This window comes from Cervus canadensis, chromosome 7, assembly GCF_019320065.1.
Source record: "Cervus canadensis isolate Bull #8, Minnesota chromosome 7, ASM1932006v1, whole genome shotgun sequence".
NCBI classification, from domain to species: domain Eukaryota; kingdom Metazoa; phylum Chordata; class Mammalia; order Artiodactyla; family Cervidae; genus Cervus; species Cervus canadensis.
Window position 1 is genome coordinate 62,731,328 of NC_057392.1, and position 27,863 is coordinate 62,759,190.

At 39.9% G+C, this 27,863-nt stretch overlaps 1 protein-coding gene and 1 long non-coding RNA gene across 13 annotated transcripts in view; one reads left to right on the forward strand and one right to left on the reverse strand.

The window, feature by feature from the left end:
• LOC122444899 overlaps positions 1-149 on the reverse strand; it is a 47,982-nt gene extending 47,833 nt beyond the window's left edge. For both annotated transcript variants that reach the window (XR_006270381.1, XR_006270382.1), the window contains exon 1: positions 99-149. This is a non-coding gene — a long non-coding RNA (uncharacterized LOC122444899). The remainder of the gene's footprint in view (positions 1-98) is intronic.
• PEX5L (peroxisomal biogenesis factor 5 like) overlaps positions 1-27,863 on the forward strand; it is a 266,793-nt gene that overhangs the window by 71,572 nt on the left and 167,358 nt on the right. The window lies entirely within an intron of this gene.

A 27,863-nucleotide genomic window follows, 5' to 3' on the forward strand; every position in this document is an offset into this window, starting at 1 on the left:
ATACTGTTATGCCTTAACACATTTTGTTAACTGTTAAAGAATCTTTTAAAAATTAGAAACTACTCTCCTGCTTCTTCAGAAAATAACACTTTTCTTACCTGGATCAGATGAGGGAAGATTGAGTCTCTCAGTCACTGTTGACTCTCCGGTTCTCATGTTTCCTCTGGTGACACTGGACCAGTTGGCACCAGTTGGCGGTAACCCAGCTTTGCTGAGTCATTCATGTCAAAACATATTTTAAAAGATGAGTAATTATGAATATGAGTTGGCTTTGGTGTTTGCTGTTGGCAGTAAAAAGTAGTCCCTCCTCTTGGGGAAGGTTTATTTGGTGTTGATGTAATGAGTAAATCCTAGGTAGAAACAATGACAGCACTGACACCTCAAAGTAGAATATTTGGGAAAACACTCTAATTAGTCTTTATAACACTATTAAAAATTCTTCCTGAGTTTAGGAGATCAACATTAAAAGTGCATGTGTGTTTGTGAGTGGATGTGTGTGAAGTACTTTTTTTCTAATATTGCTTCTTCTCATAATTATTATACATATTTTGGCAGGGGAGGAGGAATCTTTACATTCAATTTAGTCTCCATATGTCTTTTCAGAGACATGGCAGAAATTTGTTAGTCAGTCTTCATACAGTTACAAAATTATCTCAGTAAATGGTACCAAAAGAAAATCTAAAGAAGATAAATAAAATAGCTGGAGTGCTGTGATGGTCAGAAGTCCACTAAGCTCATTGAAACTGTCATTCAGAAGCTGTCGCTCTACAAACGCTGTGTAAGCTATATGCCATTTTATCAGTCATGTGATTTGTAAGTCTTATGCTTCCACTGAAAGCCCACAGTTTTGCTTATGTAAGCACATTAATAACAAGCAGCATAGAGTATGAGGATTTTGTTCACTCTGGCTGCCCACATTTAAGGGGATAAAAGGTGATTTCTTTGTTATTTCTCTATAAGAAAAAGTAATTTTGGAAATGTGTAGGTTTTATTCTTAAAAGACAATATTGTGCTTTTCTCTTCGTGAAATTTTAGTGGCAAGATTTGTTTGAGATACATAGGAAAATGTTCCAGAGAATTCTTAGGTTAGTGTTGATGTCCTAAAGTAATAAGAGGTGCCACATAATATGTAATTACACACCCACACACTTCTATAGTCATTTAAATATAAATGGATCACTTTGGCATTGAAGTCCATATTCTCTTCCAGAAATCCCTAGTTTTCAAACTCCAAGCATAGGAAAGTAATCAAAGGATGCATTGGATAAAAATCTTTATACCTCTAAAATCCAGACATTTGATATAAATGTATTTCATTATATATATAATTATGTAACATATATAATATACATTTGTACATTTACATATAATTAAAATAATAGAATTAGTTCTATATTTGGCTTTCTAGGATAAATATTAAAAGAAATTTTATATATGTATTTTGGTTATTTTTATTATTTATTAAAATATTCTTTCCTGATTGAATGGGGGTGCCTCTTGTTTAGGAATAGATCTCAGGTACAGGTGAATTTCCTTTGAAGCTACTGAGATGTCAGGGGTCAGTGTGGGGGAGTAGATGGTCAAGTACCCTGCGTAAGTGATTAAAAACATTAGCCACTTTGAATAAATAGTAACTTAAATCTTTTTGAAATTACTATTTTAATTAGAATAGAGTCAGTTTAATTCAAAGTTTGTGATATGCTGACCAAGATAACTTTTTTCTAAAATGTTTCCAAATTCCAAGCAAAGGAAGTAACGAAGGCTAACACAAAATTATAGAATATTGTCACTGTAAAGAGGATACACTTGTAGGTTCAAGCATTTCAACATAGTTTTAACAGTATGCCGTAGATTGATTGTAGGACTCAGAGTTGCAGCTACATATCCTTAAGTACAAGAAGGCAGGGAAATGTCAAATGTCAACCTGTAACAAAGGTGTACACGATCAGAACCACGGTTCTCAAATTCAGCAGCCTCAGAATCCCCTTGAGGGCTTCTCAGGAGTTGCTTGGTCCCACCCACCCCCTAGAATTTCTGATTCTGCAGGTCAGGTCCAAGTAGGGCCCAACAACTTGCTTTTCTAAATCCTCAGTTCTCACTGCTGATCCTAGACCTTTGAGAATATCTAGTCAAAGGAAACAACTCTTGTAGTTCTGAAGAGAAAAAATATATGTATCACTTGCGATAAATCTGACATTCTTCACCTGGGAGTTACCTGGAAACCTAAAAACTAAAATTCATAGATATCCAATGTAATGATGATAAAAACAAGAAAACCACAGCCATTTTTCAACTAAAGGTTCTCAAAGATTCAGGTTTGCATCTGACTGAATTCCACTTAGTAGCCTTGTGGTAACCTTGTGATTTGAGGTATTTCCATATTTGTAAAATAATACTCTGCTCTTCCCACCTCTTAGAGTTTCTCCAAGAAAATGAGTTTGTAAAAGTACTTTATGAGCTACAAACTAGTATGTCATTTTAATTAGCTGGTCATCACCACCTGCTTGGCCAGCCATACAAAATATCATAGACCAGGTGGCTTACACAACACGTATTTCTTTCTCAGCCCTCTAGGGGCTAGAAAGTCCAAGATGAACATGCTGGTATGTTTGGTTTCTGGCGAAGGTTGTCTTTCTGGCTCATAGGAAGAGAGTCTTCCCCGCTGTGTCCTCACATCATCACCTGGCAGAGAGAGAGAGGGAGCTCTGGTGTCTCTTCCTCTTATTAGGGCCCATTCTTAAGGCACCATTTAACTGCTATCATCTCCTTCTGGCCTGTCCCCAAATACAAATACATTAAATGTTAGGGCTTCAATATATGAATGTGGAGGGGACACAAACATTCAGTCCATAATACCACCCCAAAACCCCAATTTAGCAAACAGGAACTCTGAGATCTGGAAAGCTGAATCGAGTTGCTCTGCGTCCCTGGTTAGGTGCAGAGAGAGCACTGGAAGCCAGCCTTCCCTCTTGATGTGCAATCCAGTACACCGTCTATCATCCTACATAGCTCCCTATGGCTGCCCATTACTGGGCATCCCATAGGTGGGCATTAAGAAGCTGATTTGCTTCAGTGCTGTAATTATATAAAATAACCACCTACTAGGAAGTATCATAATTGGCCAATACTTATTGAACCCTCACAGGAATAATCTTTTCTAAAAACATTCCTTAATAGTTTACTTCCCTCTTGGCTGCTATAGCTTTATTAGGAGAGAAATGCCCTTCCAAGCAAATATATACATAATTAGAGCTGAAATTGGTTGTTACCATCCACTTACCTTTCCCATCCCTAGACAGCCTCCCCGAGGAGGGCCTTGACCAGACATGAGAAGCATCATGGAGAGAGACAACACATACCTTTCTTAGCCCAAAACCTTTATCCACTAAAAAGATGCACAACATGAGAGCTGTGAGTTAAGTTTTATTTGGGTCAAAATGAGGACTACAGTCCAGGAGACAGCACCTCAGATAGCTCTCTGTTCCGAAGAGGTAGTGGGAGAAGGTCAATATATCAGATTTTGGTGAAGGAGGAGTTCAATGCAATCAAGAGCTTACTTTACAAAAGGTTTTCTGCTATTCATGAGGAGCTGATGTCACCATGAAGGAATTTAGTGATTTTCTAGATATGAAGAGATGCAAGGATTGGGATCATGAAATCAGTTCCTGAAAATATCTAACTATCTAAAGACCGGTTCCACCAGTCTCCCTGGAGCACAAAGTGCCTCACTCTCCACCCTCAGGGGATATTGAAGGTGCAGCTGCAGCAACGCAGGGTTCAGTCTCCACAGAGGCAGATGGCAAACGCCCTTGTTGTTGTTCAGTCCTCGCAAATGCGCTTGGCAGGTGCCAGTTTGTAGTTGACACCCTTATGAGAGTCTCCTTTTAAATTTGTAGAAGAAGCCCAAGCAGAAAGCCATGGAAACTAGAATTTCTATGAACTTTCCTTTAAGAAAAAGAAGAGGCAAAGTATAGACACCCTCTTGTGTTTCCAGTAGCAGAAATGCATTTGAATAGGATTGTAATTTTATCCTAGTGGTCATTGTGGGAATGAATCCTAAAGAGGAAAATATAAGCCAATGTGAAAGAAAAATGGAAGAATGAGAAAAACAGAGAAACAGGAAAGGATATCGAGCTTCCTTCTTGTACTAACAGTTAATGTGGTCATACCACCATCTAAGCAGCTGACCTGATTCTGGATTCATATATAGTGAAAGGAATGGGGGTGATATGTGTCACTGCCTTGTTGTACTCTGCACCATCTGGCCAGTGCTTTTCTTGCCATATCAGTGTGGTGACTTAAATATAATTCAGATCCCATTTACCTCGGATAAGACTTATAAAGCTTGAGACCTTGTCTCTTGACGTCACATATAACACTCTCCCTGAGTACCTTCTTGGAACTCCGTGTTGGTCACCAAGAACAGAAACCCCCTCTAGACTTGCAAGAAAGTAACAAGCTGGGCAGCCTAGTGATTCAGTGATTCGGAAACAGGATGCTGTGAGATTCTGAAGGACCAAGCACATTATGCAGTTGTGGTTGCCCCCATTATGCTCACAATGATATAGGCTCATTAGCATTTTCCCCAGAGAGACTGATAGATGAGAAATGATTCAATGAAAATAAGCCATATTTGTGTGTGATGAGAGAGACCAAAGCTTTTCAAATTTGCTGTCTATATGAAATCAGCATTAGAGTAAACAAAAATTCACTACTGTAGTCCAATCAATGCCATCTGTCAGCAAAGCTATTTATCATCAGTAAGTGTTATACAAGACAAGGGGAAAGTTTTGCAAAAGGTTAAACAGAAAAGTAACTGTGATAAAGGCATTTTCACTCATCTTTTATTCTTAAACATTACCTACTTGTGTCAAGTAATAATATGAAAACATTACCTATTTGTGTCAAGTAATATGAAAATAGTTCAATTACCTAACCTGAGTTAGGTAATTGGGAAGGGGGTGTGGGGTAGAAATCACAGTAATGCAGAATAACTTCATTTTTCCTTATAAACTTACAATGCTGAGGGATTTGGAGGGGGTGGGGTGGGTGGGTTTGACTTCATACATTTCAGGTTAGTATACTGATTCCCCTAGGCATCACCTCTGACTCCAGGAAAAACTAAAAGGACTGACCTAATATCTTAATTTCAGAGTCTTCTGACATGTTACTGAGATCTGAAGGTAGAAGGCCAGAAAATGTAGAGGGTGACTCTTAAGAGTGACACAGAGGCAGCCAGGAGAGACCTGAAATGAAGGAGGCGGCCATCGTCCTAGTTTCCACTCTCAGCCTTGTCACTTACTAAGCAGAAGGCCTGGGAGTGAGCAGCTGAAGTTCTCAGAGTTTCTGTTTCTTCATCTGTAAAATGGAATAATACCATCTGGCCCAGACGTCTGCTGTGGGGTTCAAATGTGGGTGCCTCTCAGGAGCCTTGTGTCCAATGCAGCCTCGTCCTTCAGTCAGAGCAGAGTTTAGAATCCAGGCCCACGGCTATTTCGTCTCGTGTTCTTTCCACCAGCAGCTCAGGTTCCTGAATGTTGAGTTGGTCATTACATCTCTGTGTTTATTCACACTGCTTTACCAGTGAGCAGGCTGTGTGCCTTCTGTAGGGCACTGTTAGATACTCTAGTCTGGTGCCTTTTCGGGTCTGCCGGCTCCTCTGCCCCCGCTCATGTTGGCCACTGTGAATGTAACAGGTGTTATACAGAGGTTAAGAGCGAGGCTTTCACAGTCAGGAATCTGAATGAAAGACTACAGCCATGTAGTAACTTTATCGGGGAAAATTAACCAGCCTCAGGCTGCTCTGCTGTAAATGAAGAAAATTCTATCTACTTCATAAAGTAGTTGTTAGGATAAATAAGTTGCTGTAAATAAATGCTTAGCAGAGTGTGTGGCATGAAATAAGTGCTTTACAAATGTCAGGTACTGGAGTGGGTGAGTGGTGGGAGTTAATGGTAAAAGCCTTGGATTGAGTAGGTGTAGAATCCCCTTGGGTTTCTTCAGGACTACATTATACTACTACTAAACAATAAAGTCTATTCTGAGGTCATAGATACAAATGCCTCCTTCGATCATCCAAGTTCAGAGATGAGCATGGACTATGTGTAAGAAAAACAAGAAGTGAGGAAGACAGTGGCTGAGATCACCCGCTGGCCCCTCTAGAAGGGGCAACACCTATCAGCCCCAGTTAATTGCCATCCTATTGAAAATGGGCTCAGGGTGACCACATATACTCATTTTTCAAGAGAAGCAACAAATCTACTTTTTAAAATTTTTAAATCAGTCTTTAAATTTTATAACCTTGTGTGGTCAAAACAGTGTGGGTGTGTATACAGCCCTGGGGTTCCAGTCTGTGACCTGTTACACTTGTGAGACTCTCAGATCAAAGGAAAGTAGGATGTCCTTGTACCTGGGTGGGCCCCTGCTCTCCCCCTGTTTCTCTCCTTCTTTATACCTCCCGCTTTCAAGCCTCTCCCTTGAAACTAACCTAACCCAGTTATTGACCAGATTAAAACAATGGACGTTAAGATATAATTGTTAGATGGCCTTCTGTCTCCCGAGGTCCAAGTACGGTCAAAAAAGAACTAGTTAACCTAAAACATAAAATATCCCCACTTGATAAAATGAGTAGGTCAGATATTTGTAAGCAGAAAGTATTGCTGATATTTCCTATTCGGGGCTTTTACCACCTCCTATTCTTACCAACTTAGCATCTCAGAAAGTGAGCAAGGTACCCACCTTGTAGAGGGGAAACACCCAGCCTTCTTCACCAGTCCATCTTCCGCAACTTTGCAAACAGTAATGCAAACCACAGAGTTCAATGAAAACCTGTAATCACTAAGAAAGAGACCATGAGTAACCACTTCAAGTTCAACAAACATCTTAAATGCCACTATGTATTTTAATTTTAGGATATTATTGTACAGCCTATGTTCATTACATGCAGCATTAAAAAAAAAAAAAACTAAACTTTCAAGTTGGAAAAATAAATAGATGTAAGTAATTTTCAAATAGCCCATTTTTTTAATCTAATGGGGAAACGTGCTGGCAGCATCTTTAGTCACTGAGAAAAATATGTAAAATTGAAATGACGTGAGCTGACTTGCTGAGTATAAAAATGATGTGATATATGAAAATAACAGGCCAGGACAGTAGTGCTGAAACTCAGCCATTTGGAACACAGCTTGAAAGGAAACCATTTAGCCTTTCACTGTGGAATGTTTGTTGTGCTTTTACTGGTTTTGTTTTTTGGTTGTTTTAAGTCAGTTTATCCAGTCAGTCTGAAAACTGTAGACATTAGAGCTGGAAGGAATTTCAGAAGAGATTCTAATGCAGTGATTTTTAAATTGTGCTCCAAGGAACCCATTCCCAGCCGCTTTTAACAGAGGAGGGGGGTTTATGCCTGTGGTGCAGTCCCTTAGAGTAAGTCGGCCCCTAGGTATGCAGAGAAACGTTGAGTGATGAAAGGGTGCTGCTGCTATGAAGTTTAATTATATTGGTTCTGCTTCATCCAAAGTAACTTGAGTCTTGGAATAGGGAAGTAACTTGACTCTATCACTTAGATTATTTTTTATCACAAGAAATATTAGAATTCGGGTCTGCAGTTTCATGTCCTGGCTTTATTCATCCACCTCTATAAGTGCCTTCCTAAATTAAACTACTTTTTATCCTTTCTTCTAAATTCCCTCATGCTGGTAAGCTAAGCATACCAGTCAGTCTAGAAAAATCACTTGAGAAGAGCATGTATTTCAAATGCACAGCTAACTCTATTAAATTTGATGGACTTTTACGAAAGGATATTTATATAAGATGCTTCCTACTTCATAAAGGGGCTCTCACAAGCTTTGTGACAGCTTCCCACTCTATGGAAGTGAAGTGAAGTCGCTCAGTCGTGTTTGACTCTTTGCGACCCTGTGGACTGTAGTCCACCAAGCTCCTCCGTCCATGGGATTTTTTCAGGCAAGAATACTGGAGTGGGTTGCCGTTTTCTCCTCCAAAGGATCTTCCTGACCCAGGGATGGAACTCAAGTCTCCCGCATTGCAGACAGACTCTTTTACCATATGAGCCACCAAGGAATACATTCCATTGTATATCAGGGTACAAATATTAAAGATTTTTAAAGAAATCTGAATCTCCTAAGATCCCCCTAGGAAGATTAGCAAAGCATTTCCTCCTCATTGAAGCAGAGGGTTTTTCCACAGCTCGTCTCTCTGGTCTTCGCTTGGATCAGCTTATCATCACCCTTTCAGTTGGTTGTGGGGATTGTGAAGCAGGCCCACAGTCCAACATCTAGCTTCCTATTCCATCCATTCTGAAGTGAGCTCCCAGCACTTTGTCTAATGAACCTTGCATGTGACCTCACTGATTACTGACTCCTTCAGTGTCTGTTATTAGGGTTCTGAAAAACAGCTGTGGGTGGAAATATTTATACTGAAACTATTTATGTTACAAATTCAAAATCTGATAAATAAAAATGACTAAGGAAGAGATAGACCATACAAAAAAAGTTTTTTTTTCTTCTTTTGATACTTAAACAGGAGAGACAATTTAGAGAGTAGATTTCCCTTCCTTCTCTTCTGACTTCGGACCTAGATGCCTGTTCTCTGCCATTACACTGACCTTGTCGTTTCTGTGGTCATGCCTTTATTTCTCTCCCATCCAGACTTTGCAATACATGTCTTCTCCTTTCTGCTCAGCCCCGTGCTCTGATCCCCGCCTCTGGAATGTGTCTCTTATTCTGGTCCTGCATGTATAAGCTTTGACAGAAACACAGCTCTTGCAAACCTGCCGTGTTTGTTTTTTTTTTTTTAATGCTCAATTGCTTCCTTCTCTTTCTTCAAAACAACCCTATAATTCTGTCATTTCCCTTTTTAGTCATTAGTTTTTCACGTGGTCTACCCCCAGTCAATGAGTACCACTTCCTTCCTATCTCGTGATCTAGGAAAAACACATGCACACACAAATGATCATTCAGCACAATTGTTATTTATTCCTCATCATAGTATTTTTTTTTTTGCCAAATGATCTCATTCTTTAAACATATGAATAAGTGACTTAATAAAGAAATGGTGAGAGAATGTACCATCTCGGCCTTGTGCCGGATGTCCTGAATAGGAAAAAAAATTCATTCATCACTTTTTTCTAACAAAATTATCTCATTTGTATAATTTGTGAATAATTAATGAATTCTTGTTGTAGAAAAACACTAAACATGGAGGCAAGTAGTTTTCTTCCAGTCAAAAATTGTCCAATTATCACTTCCCTACACTCTCAGCTTCTATCTTTAAATGTGTCCCCAAAATTGACACATTAATTTTTGTGAACTATGGAAGTAGTTTCTGAAAAAGAAATGAGTGATAATGCATCAGTTGATGGATTTTTTTAATCAACTTGTTTAGTGCAGAACAAAACAAGTTGAAGCTCACAAACAGGCTTTGTTATTCTTAAACTTTTAAGCTAAAGATACAGAACCTTGGAAACTTTGCATTAAAGAAAAAAATGACACAATATATCTTTCATTAAGTGAATGAGAAATCTTACCCTTTCATCTAAAGGATTTTAAATCCTTTTGTGGTTTTATGAACCACAGTAGCCATACAAGACATGCATGGACCAAAATGCTGCTTGGCTTACAGATGATAGATACTCAAGATGTGGAGAGAAGTGATGTCTCTTGCTGTGTCCCAAATATGGTGCCAACTCCTCAGTTGGGCTCCCAGGCCATGGGTGGTCCAGGCCCTGACTACCCTGTTATTCTCACCCAATGCCACCGCAACTCCATATCCCATTCATACTGATCAACTTGAAGCACCACAGGTATGTAACACTCTTCCTCCCTTTTTGCCTTTGTCCTGTGCGTGTGTATACATATGTGATGCACATCACCAAATCTTCTGATATTTCCCCTAGGAGTAGAAGGGTGTAGATGGAGGGAAGGAGGCCTCCTCACAGTCCTGCTGTAGACTTTCCCCTTTGAGAATCCAGATGCTAGGAGAGAAGAAAGAGAAGGAACAAGCACCTCTTGGCTCTGCAGACAGACATCCTAACCCCATAGTTGTAGGGGAGAGTGAGAAGGGGAAAAAAGAAAACAAAAATGAAAATAAGGCCTATGCCGAAGAAGCAGCAGCAGCAAATGGGAAAACAGAAAAATCTGAGAAACTATTGTTTATAGACATGTGGTATGTAAACAGTTTTGCTGTGTATCTTCTGGGGTTTGGTTGTAGGGGAGAACACTTAGTTGCATTCAGCACATGTAGACCTTTTGTTGTTCTAGAGAACACTGGGGCTTGATTCTGCCCTGTTCCCTCTCATGGGATGCAGGAGGGAGAGCAGTGGAGGACCCAGGAGAACCAGCTCAGGGAATGCTGGCAACACTTAACGTTCAGTATTTAGGGGAGACCACTAAGCAGAGAATCATATGTTTAAAAACTGGTTCTAAGATAAACTGTGAGCAAAATTAAATTGTCTTCTTTTTAATTATATGGTAACAAAATAACTTCCAAAGATACAGGGAATGCTGCTTTAAAAAAAAATAGCATTTCAATGGAAATAATCTAACCTCCTACTTCATCTACTTATCTTACAAAAACTTCTTAACAGCCTATTTCTTGCTAGGTGTTTGCCTGGTGCTGGGACACAGAAATTACATAAACACAAGCATGGCCTCTAAGAAACCAATAGTACAATGTGGAGCTTCAGTCAATAGGCAGTTATGGTACCAGTGCTACAGGAGATTTAGAACTGAGGACATAAGGGAGCATTTAGGATCCTCAGGCCTCTGAGATGTGTATTATTTCCCTAGCCATGGTCCTGAAAGAGTTACAGTCTTCTTAGTGTTCCTTGTATTCCCAGGACAAGATGTGGGTTTGCAGAAGAGCTCACTGACTCAAAGAGAAGTTCATGGACCAGCAGCATCAGCATTACCTACAGTATGTTAGAAATTCATACTCCAAGTTCCAGACTGAATCAAAGTCTCTAAGGGTGGGTGGGGACCAGGAATCGGTTTTCACAAGCCTTCCAGGGATTCCTATCCACATAACGCTTTGAGGTGCAGTTTTTTAGACTATTCAAATTTTTGGTGTCAAGAAAGGATCAATTACTATTCTGGTAAAGACATTAAACTCTTATTTCCTAGCACTACAAAAGAAAAGGAGTTAAGACAAATTAGGGATCTTCAGTCCTTTATTTAACTGTTTCTAACCTTGCAGATATTCCCTCCTGGCTTCATTCATTAAAGTGAACCTACTCAGTAATCAATCCTGTGACCCATGTTGTTTCATAAAGCAAGTATAGCTGATGGAGACCAAAAAGTAAAACTTATTAATGTAATCTTTGCCGTAAGCTTTTCTAATCTTAAACAACTTTTATTAAAGCAATAGTTAAATAGCATTTACTATGCAAGTACTATACCCTGTTCTAAATGCTATATGTGTATATATGTATTTATATTTATTGTTGTTCAGTCACCAAGTTGTGTCCAACTCTTTGCATCCCCATGGACTGCAGCACGCCAGGCTTCCCAGTCCTTCACTATTTCCTGGAGTCTGCTCAAACTTATGTCCATTGAGTTGGTGATGTTTTCCAACCATCTGATCATCTGCCACCCCCTTCTCCTTTTGCCTTCAGTCTTTCCCAGCATCAGGATCTTTTCCAGTGAGTGGGCCATTTGCATCAGGTGGCCAAAATATTGGAGCTTCAGCTTCACTATCAGTCTTTACAATGGATATTCAGGGTTGATTTCCTTTAGGGTTGACTGGTTTGATCTCCTTGCTGTCCAAGGGACTCTCAAGAGTCTTCTCCACCACCACAGTTTGAAAGCATCAATTCTTCAGTGCTCAGCCTTCTTTATGGTCCAATTCTCATATCCCTATATGACTACTGGAAAAACCATAGCCTTGACTAGATGGACCTTTGTCAGTAAAGTAATGTCTCTGCTTTTTAATATGCTGGCTAGGTTGGTCATAGCTTTTCTTCCATGGACCAAGCATCTTTTAATTCCATTGCTGCAATCGCCATCCATGGTGATTTTGAAGCCCAAGAAAATAAAATCTGACACTGTTTCCACTTTTTTCCCTTCTATTTGCCATGAAGTGATGGGACCAGATACCATGATTTTTGTTTTTTTGATGTTCAGTTTCAGGCCAGCTTTTTCACTCTCCTCTTTCACCCTCATCTTGAGACTCTCTTCAATTTCTGCCAATAGAGCGGTATCATCTGCATATCTGAGCTTGTTGATATTTTTCCTGGAAACTCATTTAATCCTCCCAACAAATCTATGATGTAGGTGCCATTGTCCCCATTTCCCAATGTACACTAAGGCATAGGGAATTTTATGCTAGGCTCCTGCTTTGCACAACCCCAAGGAGATGTGCTGCGTGCACAGTCTGTGTGGCTGTGCATGACTGCCCAGGGTCCAAGGAGTTCACAGTTAAGAAGCTGTCCTTTCCTCATGCTTCCCTGACTTATCAAGGAGATCTGTTATTAATGTCATCTTGACTGTGCTAAGAATCTAATAGGGTAAAATCTGAGAAACCTTTTCTGTTTATAAGAGAAAGATGCATAGGATTTTTAAAAAGCATAAATCAACTAAGATGGATAAATTGAAAAAGAAATACTCTTCCTTCAAAAGACATTATTCATGTGTGTGTGTGTGTGTGTGTGTGTGTGTGTGTGTGTGTGTGTAAAAGAGTCATAAACACAGAAGCCCAAAAGCGAATCTATGAAAACGGGCAGTTGCCCAGTCCTTGGATAACTGCTCACCTCTGAGGCCACTGGGACCCTGCCCTGTACTGAATGGTAGGATCAGGTAACCAGGCAGCCTTCCCAGATAACCTGTAAAAGTCAGGTCCTACGTTAGGGTTGCTACATGGGCTCAAGTCCTCACATCTGAGGTGCTTCTCATGATAAGTTAAATCCTTACTTTGCACCTAGAATTGCCTCTGTGCTCACCACATTTGAAAATATCCATGCCTGGGACAGAACAGGAAAGCCCATCATTTCAGCATTTGTTGAAGAGCTTTCCATAACTGTGCTCTGGAAATGCCACTCTACCGGCTGCCCCACAGTGGCTGACCTTTCTTCTCAGACTGAAGTCCCTGCTGAACTACCACGTAGAGCTGGTTTATCCCAGGTGTCGGCAGATCTATAGTTTCCCTGCTTACCCATCTAGAAAAGTGGTCTGAAAAGTGATGTTCTGCCACCCCTTCAGACTTTCATTGCCACAGCTCTGCCCCTCCAAGCTTCTGGTAACTCCCACATCCTCCCAATAGCAGCACCCCAGCTTCCTCCAAGAGCCTTACCTGTTGGTGCACTGACAGTCATCCTTGGGGTCTGTTCTCTTTCCCTGGTTACTCTGCTCATGAGTATATAAAACGCTTATGAGAAACTTTGACCAGATCAAAAGTATCACCCCTGTAGCCAAGAACTCTTCATTTTTACATACTCTCTCATTTTTGCATAGTCACAAGCATAATTTCAATTTTTTACATAGCTGCAGTTAGTGTGCATTCTATTTTGCATCTCCCTTTTTATGTATTATGCCAGACTCATTTTTTTTTCAGACTTGTTTTTTCCACATCATCATTTATTTTTTATGGATGTCATTTTAATAGTTGCCTTATGCTGAATCAAGGAGATCCTTAGGCATTTGGGGGACAGTATGTTTTTTAATTTATTTATTTTTAATTGGAGGATGATTGCTTTACAAATTGTGTTGGTTTCTGCCATACATCAACATGAATCAGCCTTAGATATACATACTGCACAACTTTCCCTGGCTTCTGTGGTGACCACCCACATCTTTCCCTTCTTCTTTCAAGATGCCAGTTATCAATTTAAAAAGGAAAGGAAGGGATTGCAAGAAAATCATGTACTTTGCTATGATTAGACATATACTAATTTACCATGAATTATGCATATTTGTGGGAATTTGCACATTGTCATCTTTGCATACCCCTCTGCATCTTTAAATATCACTGTATATTTAAATGTCCAGTGTGTGCCACCATACACATTGCACTGCTCTTCTAAATCCTCAACTTTAAATCACATCCTACATGGCAGTTACACAGGATTCTGCTTCCTGAGCCTGACCACAGCCGAATCACAAACATGATTTGCATAAATCTGGTTTGCATGAATTTTTAAGTTTGCTGAGAAAGGAAATTGACTAAATATTGTTAGAGCCACAAATAACCTGGGATATAATTTATTCTGGTGCCATATGCATTGAGGACACAGATGTATGGACCCACTGGGATATTCCCATGCCAAAAGAAAAAAAATAAAATAAAATACACAGACTTAGAGACCTATATTGAAGTCTAAGCAACTTATATGAGTGGAATAATAGGCTTAAGTCCTATGACTTTTTCATATTGAAAGGCAATGATGAAAAGAAATAATTGTGAATGCATTTTAGAATATATAATCTTTTGTAAGTATTCTAGATTTTAAAATTGTTGCCTGGGTCCCAAAATGCAAAACTCTTAGATTAATGCAGATCCAAGAAATACAGGAAGTTATTTTAGCAGAACTAAAATACAAGTGAGGATGCTAGGATTCAAGTTTCTGGCTTTACCAATGACTTTCTCTTTGACCTTGAACAAATCTCTAAGCCTTGACATCCCTATCAGCAAAGTGATAATATTTTCCCTACTTCTATCTCACAAAGAATTCCTGAAGAATTTCTTAAGTAAACTAAAAAAAAAAAAAAATTATCTGAGTCATTCAAGGGGATTACTTCTTGTGAATAAATCCAAAATAGTATCATCTTCAAGGAAGCCACTTACTAAGGCCCTGAGGTTATGAATCAATGTCCTGTATTAAGGAGCAATTTAAAAATGAGATCCCCTGTAGAAAAATGAACACATATAGAACTATTATTTTTAGATCAGTAAAACTTAGGGAAGGAGGCAAAGTGTAGCTTAATTTTATTAATTTACAAGTGATATAATTACATTGTATTTCTTTTCAAATGATTCTTTTCATAACTTTCTCTCTAATCATAGTGAGAGAAAAAGTAGATAAGTTTTCATATTTATATTTTTCAACTGTTTTGAAAAGAGGATGTTATAAATAGAGCTAGAGAAATAATAGTGTTGCTAATACTACTGATTCTATTATTTTTAACCAGCAAACTTTTTTCCTGGAAAAGCAAAATTTATGCTGAGGTTTCTAAAGTTTATTTAGTAGTCAAGAAATTGCCTATTCTAAGTGAAAACAATGTATCTGTCCCCCAACACTAGAGAAAGTTCTGCTAGATGAATTTTGCTAACACCTGAGCCTACTTTAAGATAAAAATGAAAAGCATGCAGGGTTCATGATGAGTCTTGAGCAGAAAAGTCACATCATATCTCTCAAAACACAGAAAACCCAAATTAGCTTCAGCAAAGCGCCAAAGAAGAGAACTTCCTCTCCTGAAATAAGTTGGCATTTAGAAATTCTCTGCATAGCTTTGAAGGAAATCAGGCCCTCTGTCAATAAGTGCTCTTTGGAACAGTTATTTCAGGGTTTACTAGTGTGAAAGAGTAGTAATCACCAATGAGTTTTTATTATTCTTCCTTATTCAGAAATCTGTTTCTGACATCACAAGGGAGTCCTATGGTCAGTTTCCTCAGGACTTCTGACCTATCACAAAGAAAAAAATAATATGGAAAACATGAAAGGTTTAAAGCCATATTTGGGGACAGGTTGCAGAGAAATTTAGTTAAGTCAGCTTGTGCAAAGGTCATTTTAAACACATGCATAAGCATTGAGGTTGAGATTGTTAGAGCTGAGTGGATCAAACTATATTCCAACTGTCCAATTTAGTTTGGTTATGTCAGGAGTAGGGGAGGGATGGGAATAAAGGGAATTAACATTGTTGAGCACCTTCTATGTGCCAGACAACAATCTGAGAGATATTATTATTATGCCAATATTTAAGAATCAGGGAAAAAATAATCCAAGGCTGAGAAGGCTTGGGAAACATGAAAAGAATCACATAACTAATAAAACTGGAAAAATGAAATTGAAATAGTCTCCCTCCAAAGCCCATGTTCTTCCTACCAACTGCCTTCCCACAAGTCTTCAAGAAAATTAAGCTATACTGCATTTTGTTTAATTTAAAGGTACAATCGTTAGTTACTGTATATTGCCTAGCACCCATAGGAGTTCAAATAAAAGCCTTTAAAAAAAATTTTTTTTTTTAAGTCATAGACAGCAAAGAAAAAGGTGGGACTGAGTCGGGCTCAAAACTCAGCCCCTGCTGGTCAGTTCCTTCTTGGAGATTCCTTGAAAGAAGCCAGGTGCTAATAATGGAAGTGAGCAGGCAGAGGGTTCTCTTGAAACACAAGAAACAAAACTGAAGAATATAGTGTCCTATTTCCTAGTTTTACACAACCGTGCCTATATTTTACTCACAACTGGCCTAAAGATAAATTACACTGGAAAAAATGGCTTATTTCCCTGGGTTTTTCTCCCATGATGAGCATGGGAGTTCCTATATTCATGGCAGATATTTTTTTTCACTAAAAGTTAATTCCTGAGCTTGTTCTTATGTAACTGAAATTTAAGTAAAGTTATCCAAGACAGGTGCAAAAGAAAGAAAAGAAATCCCTTTGAACTTAAGATGCCATGAAGTTTCCCAGTAGCTAGATGAGATTACCCCTCACATCCTTTCTGGGATTTATGGAATTAACAATGTTGGGAAAAACAAGAGTTTAAAAATTTTGTAATTTTTCCAGAAGACTAAAGTAGATAATGATGCTGAGAAAGATTGAAGGCAGGAGAAGAAGGGGACAACAGAGAATGAGATGGTTGGATGGCATCACCAACTCGATGGACAGGCTCTGGGAATTGGTGATGGACAGGGAAATCTAGCGTGCTGCAGTCCATGGGGTCACAAAGAGTTGGACATAACTGAGCGACTGAACTGAACTGAAAGGGTTACCTATGCACCATATTTCACCTTTGAGGATATTTTGAGTGTCTTGTCCCCTTCTAGCTTCATTAGTTGCCAAATATTTGCTTTCTCACTGTATTCTCATTGGTTGACCATGCCTGTCTGTCCAGTTCTTCCACTTCCTTCATGATTTACTGCATGTTAGTCTTTGAGCTGAAACCCCAATATTTGGCTACCTCATGTGAAGAGTTGACTCATTGGAAAAGACCCTGATGCTGGGAGGGATTGTGGGCAGGAGGAGAAGGGAACGACAGAGGATGAGGTGGCTGGATGGCATCACCGACTCGATGGGCATGAGTTTGAGTAAACTCCGGGAGTTGGTGATGGACAGGGAGGCCTGGCGTGCTGCGATTCATGGGGTCGCAAAGAGTCGGACATGACTGAGCGACTGAACTGACTGACTGACTGAGTCTTTGAGTCACTTCCTCAGAGAGGCTGCCCACTCCTTCACTTTCAGTGGAATGAATTTCTCAGCATCATTCCACCATTTACATGCCGAGTCATGGTGAGGCCCACAGAGCTCACAATCTCTCCATCACTGAGGATCAGTCACTTAAAGACATTTCTCACAGCACTGTGGAAGCCAGCATAAAGACACGTAGAAATGATACAGCCTTGCTTCACAAAATGAAACGAAATGAAATCTTTTAATGTTCAGTAGATTGAGAATTTTATTTAAAAATGCAGACCTCGTTGAGGACACCTGCATACAAATAGATTAAATAGCATCAGCAGTAGAATCTTTAAATAAAAATAACTATGTACAGTTTATTCAAGCCACTTTGTTTCACTGTTTTTAATTTTATCATCGTCACTTATCATCATGGCATTGCTGAATACTCACTATGAACCAACTTCCATAAACATTGCTCCTGCTCTTGAGAAGTATATGCTCTCTATATGTTTATGAAATTAATGCCTAAACAAAGTGGCTTGTATTAAGCAGACATTTACTTCTCCCTCACTTAACATCTGGAGTTTCACCATCCAGGGCTGGTATGGAGCTTCCCAGAGGCATCAGGGATGCATACTTCTTCCAGCTCTCTGCTCTACTACCCCTTGGAAGAAGCCCTACTCCTTATATTCTAACATAGCTATTGAATCCCCATCCATTGTCTTTGATATCCAAGAAGTGGGAAAGAAGAAAGGTGGGGAGAGAAGGGCAGGTTCTCCTGCCCTCCTTTTTTAACCCCCTTTTTTCTTTTCTTTTGTCCACGCCTCCTTTTAAGGCTTCCCAGAAGTCCCATAGATTAAAGTCCCTTTAATTTATGTTTCATTGCCCAGTACTTAGTCATACGATCACAGTGGCTACTACAAAGGGGCAACTCCCAGGAAATACAAAATCATTTATTCTGCATGGTACTATGTCCACCAAAGAAGCAGTTACTAAGGAAGAAAGATACTGGGGTAGAAAACTAGCCATGTCAGCCATAATTGTCATTCTAAAACTGTCAAAAACAAATTTCACCTCTGAAGTCAATGACAAAGGAAAATAGCATGTATCACACATTTTGCAAATTTTTGTTAACAATTTTATCTTACAGAATCACAGAGCCCAATATTATTTAAGTTGTGGGAGGGGAAACAGGAAGAACTGTTTTTAGGGAATATGCAAAGTATCTGCAGTGCTGTCTCCAGCATTTAGCAATACAAAAAGGAACAGACTGACTTGTGTATATTCTGAAATAAGAAGAGGTCAACAGGACTTGGATCTTGTGGAATTAACAATTTCATTGCAGTCTGATACCCTTGGCCATTAGGCAGCACACGTTTTGGTTCAAGCCCTTTGTCTTGTTTCCCTGGTTCAGAATCCCACCAGCTTCATCTCAGCCTTTCCTCATTCATCACTCACTTCATCAGTTCTTTAAGCTCCCCTGTGCAAATACTTCATTCACTTTGCCCCCTCGGGACATTCCGTGTCAGTGTGTGGCATGTAATCATGATCTTACTTTTGTTACTTACACATTTTAGTGTGCATTTTCAACCAGATTCTAAGTGCCTGAATAGCTGTCCAGTCTGTATTCCTGCCTTGGCCCCCATAGAGCTTACTGGGGTATGGTGTATGGTGTATGTAAACAGGCCCTCAGGAGCCTCTCATCGTATATGCTGAGAACAAGTAAAAGATGTGAAAAGACAGGAAAGAGGGCTATTTTTATAAGGCTGCCCTAATTGTCCAGCAAGGTTGATGGTGAGGCATGCTGAGACCCCAGCACCATAGGGCCGCAGGAAGGGAGCAAAAGCTGACCTGAATGTAAAGAACCAGGCAGTACTGGGCAAGTGCTGCTAACAGAAAAAGATCAGGGGGCAGCGGGACTCCAGGCAGCGCGCTGTGCCTCGGCCACAGTTCCACAAGGCGTGCACTGGTGGCTGATTCATGTTGATGTATGACAGAAACCAATACAACACTGTAAAGCAATTATCTTTCAATTAAAAATAAGTTAATTTTTAAAAATATTAAGGAATCTGTCCATTTACAGCAGACCTTCAGCGAAGGCTGATGGTTCAGGGGAAGAGGCTGGCAAGTAGTTCGGTGAGGTGACAGGTTCCCAGAGCAACTGATGTTGAAACTCAGTTGCACCTGCAGAGTCAGCACTGCAGTCCTTATAAGGAGGAAACTACATCTTATTCATCTAGGTGTTCCCAGCACCTCACCCTCTCCTGCTGACAGTATATTTTTAATAAATGCTTGTCCCTCCTGGTTCCTGGTCCATGACCATACTCCTAGAGGCTCCACCTTGCTAGTGGAATGAAGCTACTAATTCCTCCTCCATTTGAGAACTCCATTGGTTTCAGCTCGTATGAGGAAGCTGGCCTGTGGGAGTGGGGCAAGAAGGCCACCTGCCCTGCCCAGGTCCTTTGTTTGTACTTGGGAACAAAGCAGGATACTCTGTGCTGTCAAGGGCAGTCCAACATTAACACAGGCAACTGTGTGTGCCGTGCTGCCAGATGTGTTCCATGAACGTAGACTGCAGGGGCTCTCAATTTAAAAGATAGCAATTGGCTGCCCTTTCATAATATAGAATACTATGCACAACTTAAAATCATGCTGACAGAGGTTTTACTAACATAAGGGAAGAAAAGAAACACTTACAACGTATTAAGCAAAACACAACGGCAAGATGAAAATTTGGAAAGCTTCAACTGTGTTAAAACAAACTTAGCAAAAAAAAAAGACTCTAAGGAAGCATTCTAAATTATTATTATCCCTGAATGTTAGATTTTTAAACTACTTCTCTGTTCTTTTTCTGTATGTTGCAATTCATCAATTGCCACAAAATCAGTTTTAAAAAACAAAAAGTAAAAATGTTTTACTTTTACTTGATTAAAAGTAAAAAAATAATGAGAAAGGTCTGTACAACTAATCAGACTAGAAATAATGCCGTCCCAAACACCAGCTACAAATAAAGTCATGTGTTTCCTTTAAGTAAAAGACACAATGGAATTAGAACCAGGAAAGCTAGTCATAGGATCTGCTTACTGTTGTGTGGACTTTAATTAAATATTATTAAAGTATCTTCCCATGAATAGAGATATACTGACTGCTTGTATTGAAAATCAGCATCAGTAAAAACGTTTCTTAAAAACGTCTTAGTTGCCAAGTTTATATAATTGTGTTGGGGCTTCAGATTAATAAAAGCCTCCTGTGCTTCCAGAGAGAGAAGGTCTGAGGTAGGCAGTCCTTTTGTTTATCTAGTACTTTGTTTTTTTCAGTGGCTGGGGGGAATGGGAGACCAGGGAAGAGTGAAAAAATGGAGCCTGTGCGTACCCAGTTTTCAAGTGATAGTATCATTTATAATTTTTCAGGATTGAATTGTTAACTCCTACAGGGAGGAAAATTCACTGAGCTCCAATTCTCTCCTTGGCTCTTGTATTTCTCCTGCTCTGCATTCTTGTTCGTGTCCTCATTCATCTTCCCTCGTGAGATGACAACTTTGTCGGCACCCATTTCCAAAATCTCATTTTCCTCCTCGTAATTTCTCACCTTGCTGACCACAGTCAAACAAGAGAGGGGGGAAACCCAAGTGGTTTGGCAGGGGCTTTAGATAAAGACCAAACAGAAGTTAAATTCCTACAGGAAGGAAGACAATTTGCTAAATAAGGATTGCGTTTGGATTCTATCTGCCACTTCTTTTGTAAAGTTGGATAGTTTAATAAATTCAGAAGGTTTCTGTGTCTCAAATGCAAAGACCATTATGAAAATGGGAGCTGAATCCAGGTCCCTTGCTCTGAAATATAAATCCAGGAAATTTATTTGTGATTATGGAAAATTGAATACATTTATTTATTCCTGGATGTTAATGTTTTTAATTAAGAAAAAGTATCTGATTAATAACAATGTTCTAAATAATAGATCTGATTCCTATGCTTACCATTCATTTTTTCCCTTCTTTCAAAAAAATTTTGATTATAAAATGTAAAGTATACTTATCATAAAAAAATTTGGAGTCTGCAGGCAAATGAAAGAATGCTGTTCTTTACATCCATACTCTCCTTATATTGTTTTTGCTTTGTTTTGGAGAATCAAGCTGCTGAACAAAATAAGCCTTTCAAACAAATCTGGGTTTTAATCATAACTCAGCCACTTTCCAACTGTGTTTATGGACAAGGTTCTTAACTGCCCTAAAACTTTTCTTCAGTTGAAAAATGAAGATAGTTATACATGCCTCGTGCAGTTGGCATGAGAATTAGAAATAATGTATCCTTGGCACATTGTAGCTGATCAATTAATGGCAACTATAATAATAGCTATTATAAGTTTAAGACTTTAAACATTTTTACAGCTTTTTTTCATGCTTAGGAACTTCAGTCCTATTTCTAGTAGGTAGATATACCTAATGTGGAGAACTGAGAAGGACATCACCAGTTTGTCTCATGAGAACACTTTCTCCATGCCTCAGGAAGGGATTTGCCAGGTCTGCCCTGGTCGTTAGTTTATGAGAGCCTCCACCCAGTGGAAAATTACTGAAGGAAGGGGCTCGTGTCTCATAAGCGGTGAAGCCCCACATAGTCAGGGACCGCTCAATGCATACCAACTGCTACTGCCATTGGCCCACAGAAACAATAATTCACGGCAGATGTTGCTCATTGTTCCTTCTCTTTTAGTCAGTGCAAACTTCATGTATATCCCAGCTCTGCTTCACACATATGGTGTCCAGGAAAGCCTGACTGGCGAAATCTGCCTCCACTTATTGAAGGCCTGCTGGCACCATGTACTGTGTAGGTGGGAGACCCTCTGGCTCCTGGGTTCTCGGTCATAGCTGCACACTGGGACAGCCTGAGGACTTTTTATAAAATTGATGCTTGGGTCCCGCCTACAGGGATTCTGATTTAATTAGTCTAGAGCTGGGCTCAGCTCTCGCTCACCTCATCCTGAGCTTTTGCCCTTCCAGTAGCCATGAAACCCTGTTACTGACTCTACTCGGAGTTTTTCAGAATCCACGTGTGCTTTTGGAAATTGGTTGTTTTATCATCTTCTTTCTTGCTTCTTGTTCTCATCCTTACTTCTATTCCTAATGTAGTTCCTCACCCAACTTTTTCATCTCTGATATTTTTTCTTTCTTCAGTCTCCAAGTTGGACCTGCTAAACAAGGAATTTCGGTGGGGATGAGCTGTTGTGTGTTCATATTTCCTAAGTCCCTGCCTGTGCCTAGCACTGTCCTAGGAGCTATTTCATTTAATCTTCACAGCAGTCTTGGAAGGAAGGTCGGAGCAGCCCATATACCACTGGGGAAACTGATTCGTGGAGGCTAGTCCACTTAATGCTATTCAGCAAGAGCATAGATTCAAGTTTAGATCATCTCTGATTTCAAAATACTTCCTCTTTGTGCTCACCACAGGTCACATAATCAAACGCTGGAGGTCAGAGGGAGACCATATGAAAGAATGAAGCTGAGCGTATACCGTAGGGAGAGGTATGGACTGTAGCAAACTGAAACATGAATGCCCCAACGAGAACATTCAAATGCAGTTTTTCAACATTGCAGGCTAATAAGACACATCTAAGTATACCCTGAATTTGGCTTGCAGGCTACTGGCTTTTAAGTTTTGAAAAATTCCATAGTCATAGAATTTCACTCTCCAACCACATAGAAGAGGCAGAGAATATACCGTGTGACCTCAGGTGGGATCACTGAGACAAATGAGTGGCAGTGAAAGGAGACAGATTCTGATCTGGTATGTTTAAGAGACCTTCCCATCAGAGCTGCCCAGCAGAAGAACTGGCTGCCGGGAAGCAGCAGCAGGTGGAGCACCAGCAGATCACAGTACTAATGCCCCAGCAATCCTAAGGAAAGGTTCCTTCCCACTGACGGAAGGTACAATCCTGTTAAACATTTACCAGGCCTCTCGTGTGTTCCACGCACTGTGCTAGGCACCGTACGAGCTGCCAAGATGCTGGATCCTGGCGGAGGCTGCAGTCTTAACTAGCCTGGCATCATGTAAAGAGGTTTACACACATTAGTTCTTTAACCTTTATGAATAACCTTGAGAGGTAGTTGCCATTAACCCCAATTAAAAGGTGAAGATATTGAGACTCAAACTGAGAAAGCTGTTCAAGGGCTCAAGATAGTAAATGGCAGAGAGACTTTAACTGAAATTAAAAGTCTATGCCCTTAATGACTATGCCAAGTATCCTCCTTCAGTGGGGACACCAGCTTGGACTCCTGAGTCATCATTCAGCAAATCTGCCCCAGCCCTGGTGTCCTAGAACTCAAGCTCTAGCCCCGTCACAAGCTGTCCAGACCATATCACAAAAGAGCCACCTAAGAACTCCTCTCCACTAGAACCCTCCCTGGTTTCTGGGCCTTGAAATGGGATTAAGTGCAGATGGTTCCATCCAATGGAATCACAAGAGAAGCAGTTGCAAATTGTCTTAAATGTGTCACTATTGTTTCTGGAGCAGACGGTAAGATAGGAGATATTCTGAGTGCAAGCTCTGCACAGCTTTTCTCATTTCAAATATGACTTTGAGGTCAGCACTGCGACAAAATATCAAGAAATAAACATATTGAGAGGCAGTCTTGCATTAGGAAGAGGACAAAGAGAGAGATTAAGAGATCTGAGTTTAAGTCCTGATTCTACCACTTACCAGTTCTGTGATCTTGCCTTTCCTGTCATTAGAGTGAGTTCCTGTTTCTATGTGTAGAAAAGGGGCTTGCAGATTGTTATGGGTGTGTCACAGGTGTTAGTGCTCCTTCCTCAAATAATAATAGAAAAATGGCTAAATGTGCCTTAAAATGGGCATAAATTAAGATCTTACAAGATTTATAAGAGTTAGTTTGTAAACAATACACCAGTAACGCGTGATACTATCATTTTAAGGAACATAATTAATTTTGTAAAAAAGAAATATTTGTCAGTTTGCAGGAGGCTCAGTCAGTTCAGTTGCATCCAACTCTTTGCGACCCCATGGACTGCAACACGCCAGGCTTCCCTGTCCATCACCAACTCCTGGAGCTTGCTCAAACTCATGTCCATTGAGTCAGTGATGCCATCCAACTATCTCATCCTCTGTCATCCCCTTCTCCTCCTGCCTTCAGTCTTTCCCAGGATCACGGTCTTTTCCAATGAATCAGTTCTTCGCATCAGGTGGCTGAAATATTGGAGTTTCAGTTTCAGCATCAGTTCTTCCAATGAATATTCAGGACTGATTTCCTCTAGGATGGACTGGTTGGATCTCCTTGCAGTCCGAGGGACTCTCAACAGTCTTCTCCAACACCTGTGTTCAACAGTATGAATTCTTTGGCTCTCAGCTTTCTTTATAGTCCAACTCTCAAGTCTATACATGACTACTGGAAAAACCATAGCTTTGATTAGATGGACCTTTGTCAGCAAAGTAATGTCTCTGCTTTTTAATTTGCTGTCTAGGTTGGTCATAACTTTTCTTCCAAGGAGCAAGTATCTTTTAATTTCAGGGCTACAGTCCCCATCTGTAGTGATTTTGGAGTCCAAGAAAATAGCTTGTCACTGCTTCCATTTTTTCCCCATTTATTTGCCATGAAGTGATGGAACCAGATGCCATGATCTTCATTTTTTTTAATGTTGAGGTTTAAGCCAGCTTTTTCACTCTCCTCTTTCACTTTCATTAAGAGGCTCTTTAGTTCTTCGCTTTGTCCCATTAGGGTGGTGCTAGCTGCATATCTGAGGTTGTTGATATCTCTCCCGGCAATCTTGATTCCAGCTTGTGCTTCATCCAGCCTGGCATTTTGCATGATGTACTCTGCATATGAGTTAAATAAGCAGGGTGACAATATACAGCCTTGACGTACCCCTTTCCCAATTTGGAACCAGTCTGTTGTTCCATGTCCAGTTCTAACTGTTGCTTCTTGACCTGATACAGATTTCTGAAGAGGCAGTGAAAGGAGTATTCCCATCTCTTGAAGAATTTTCCAACAGTTTGTTGTGATCTACACAGTCAAAGGCTTTGACATAACCAATAAAGCAGAAGTTTTTCTGGTATTCTCTTGCTTTTTCAATGATCCAACAGATGTTGGCAATTTGTTCTCTGGTTCCTCTGCCTTTTCTAAATCCAGCTTGAACATCTGCAAGTTCACGATTCACTATTGTTGAAGCCTGGCTTGGAGAATTTTGAGCACTACTTTACTAGCGTGTGAGATGAGTGCAATTGTGTGGTAGTTTGGGGGAGGCTAAGGGAAGAAGAAGGGAAACTTTTATTTATTAAGCTCCTGATACATGCCAGGCCATGCTAGATTTTTCCAGGCATTTCATTTAATCCACACACCAGCACTGTAAAATGAGCAATTTTATCCCCATTTTCACAAATGATGAACCCTAAGGTTGAAAATTTAAGAAAACTGCCTTGAGTATTCAAGACCAGATTTGAACTCAAGTTCAAGCTTGAGCTTTTCTAGTAGAGGCCATAGTCTTTTGATTTTGTATAATAAAAATTTCTTCTTAAGAGGCAGGGTGCAGACAAAACATCTTATCATTCATCCATCTCTGTAGGCAACCATCTGCTATTATCTGGGTTAATAGTTGCTCTTCCAGCAGGACCTGATGTAGACTCATGTTTCTAAAATTTCTGGCATATTCTCTCTACTCTCTAAAGTTTGGGATAACTCCCAAACTTTAGATATTGAAAGATATTAATGATGTGATCTGTTTTTATGTGGGGAAGTAGTCATTGCATTCATAAATGATCCTAACTGTAATTTGAATGGTCATCAGTTTACAAACTCTTTTGATCATTATAGTTTCCTTGGGAGGACATATTCATCTGGAAAGTTTGTTGAGGGTCTCATTAAAATTAAGCATCTGTTGCTCTAAATATTTGAGCTACCCAGTTTTACCAGGAAGCCTTCTCTGGTCCTGTTTCCTTCTACTTTTCCTATGGCATTTGAATCATGGATATAGAAAAGAAAAAGGAGATGGAGCAGAATTAGTAGAATTAAGCATTGTGTTGAGAATTGTGACTGAGTCCTTCAAGAGACCTTTGTCTGACTTAAGCATCTAAGAATTCAAGCCTTGTTTTTCTGTCTCATATAATGACAGCAGTAGGCCACAGATGTCACATGCTTTGCATGCACTGCCTCATCTGTCTTTTTGTAATTCTTCACGTGGTAAAAGAAATCTTGCTCCCAGAATTCAGAATGCCTTCAGCTTCCCAGAAAATTAGCTTTCAGTGGACAGAAACTGAGTTTTCCATATCTAAACACTATAGCAAAGAATTTGACTAATTGAACATGAGCTTCTGTTCCCCTCACAATAATTTACTGCAAGCTAATTGTTACACACTTAAATACTTTGAATAAATGAATTAAAAGCCAGTTTTCATCTTCGTTCATCCAATTCATTAGATGATTTCATTTTAGGAAATGAGGAAGTAGATGTGATTCATTGTGCAACAAATGAAAAATTCACTCATTTATGCAAGGAATATGTATTGGCTTGGCAATCTCTACACTAAAAGATGAGATGATTTGTTTTCCATGGTCAAGGCAACCACTGGACATACAGTGAGTGGTCTATGGAGTACAAGCGTTGATTAAGTGGCATGAACTTAATACATATTTTTGCTTTGATCCCAGTGCTAACCTTCATGTAGCATAGAGTCCTAAAAGTAAATACAGTATAAAAAAAAAAAGAATCAACTCTTGTGTAGTGTTTTATTTTTAGAAGTGCTAGGGTAGATGTTAAACCATTCGATTGTCATAGAATAACCTTGAATGTCAGTATTATTATGTTATTATCCCCATTTGATAGATAAGTAAACCAAAGTTCAGAGACATTAGTGCATTGCTCAAGGATGCCCAGCTTGTAACTAATAGAGTCAGAATCAGAACCCAGGTCTCCTGGTGCCAAATGTTGTACTCTACATCTGCTGTAATTAAGATGAAAGGACATAACATGGAGAGAAAGAAAAGGTCAACCTGAAACCATGCCCTTTGGTGGTTCTCGCTTCCATCACAAGAGGCAGCCTGCCTCAAGCGGCCAGACCAGGGTGTGAATCTGGGAATCCAGGAGGCTGAGTTGAAAGGTGAGCCTTGTCCCTGCCTCCTATCATCCTCATTGTGTTCACCGCCCGCCCCCCCACCACCACCCCAAAGTGCCTGTTTTGCAAATCATCTGAGGTATTTAACAATGAATTTAAAAAAGCAAGGGTAACCCTCTCTGCTGGCTCAGATGGTAAAGAATCTGCCTGCCAATGCAGAAGACCCGAGTTCAGTCCCTAGGTCAGGAAGATCCCATGGAGAAGGGCATGGCAACCCACTCCAATATTCTTGCCTGGAGAGCTCCATGGACAGAGGAGCCTGGTGGGCTACAATCCATGGGGTTGCAAAGAGTCAGACATCCCTGAGCGAGTAACACATTCACAGAGAAGGCAATGGGAGGGGAAAATCCATTCATCTCATGGGCTTGGGCAGGGAGGAAGAGGCTGGGTGCAACGTGAGACACAGGAGG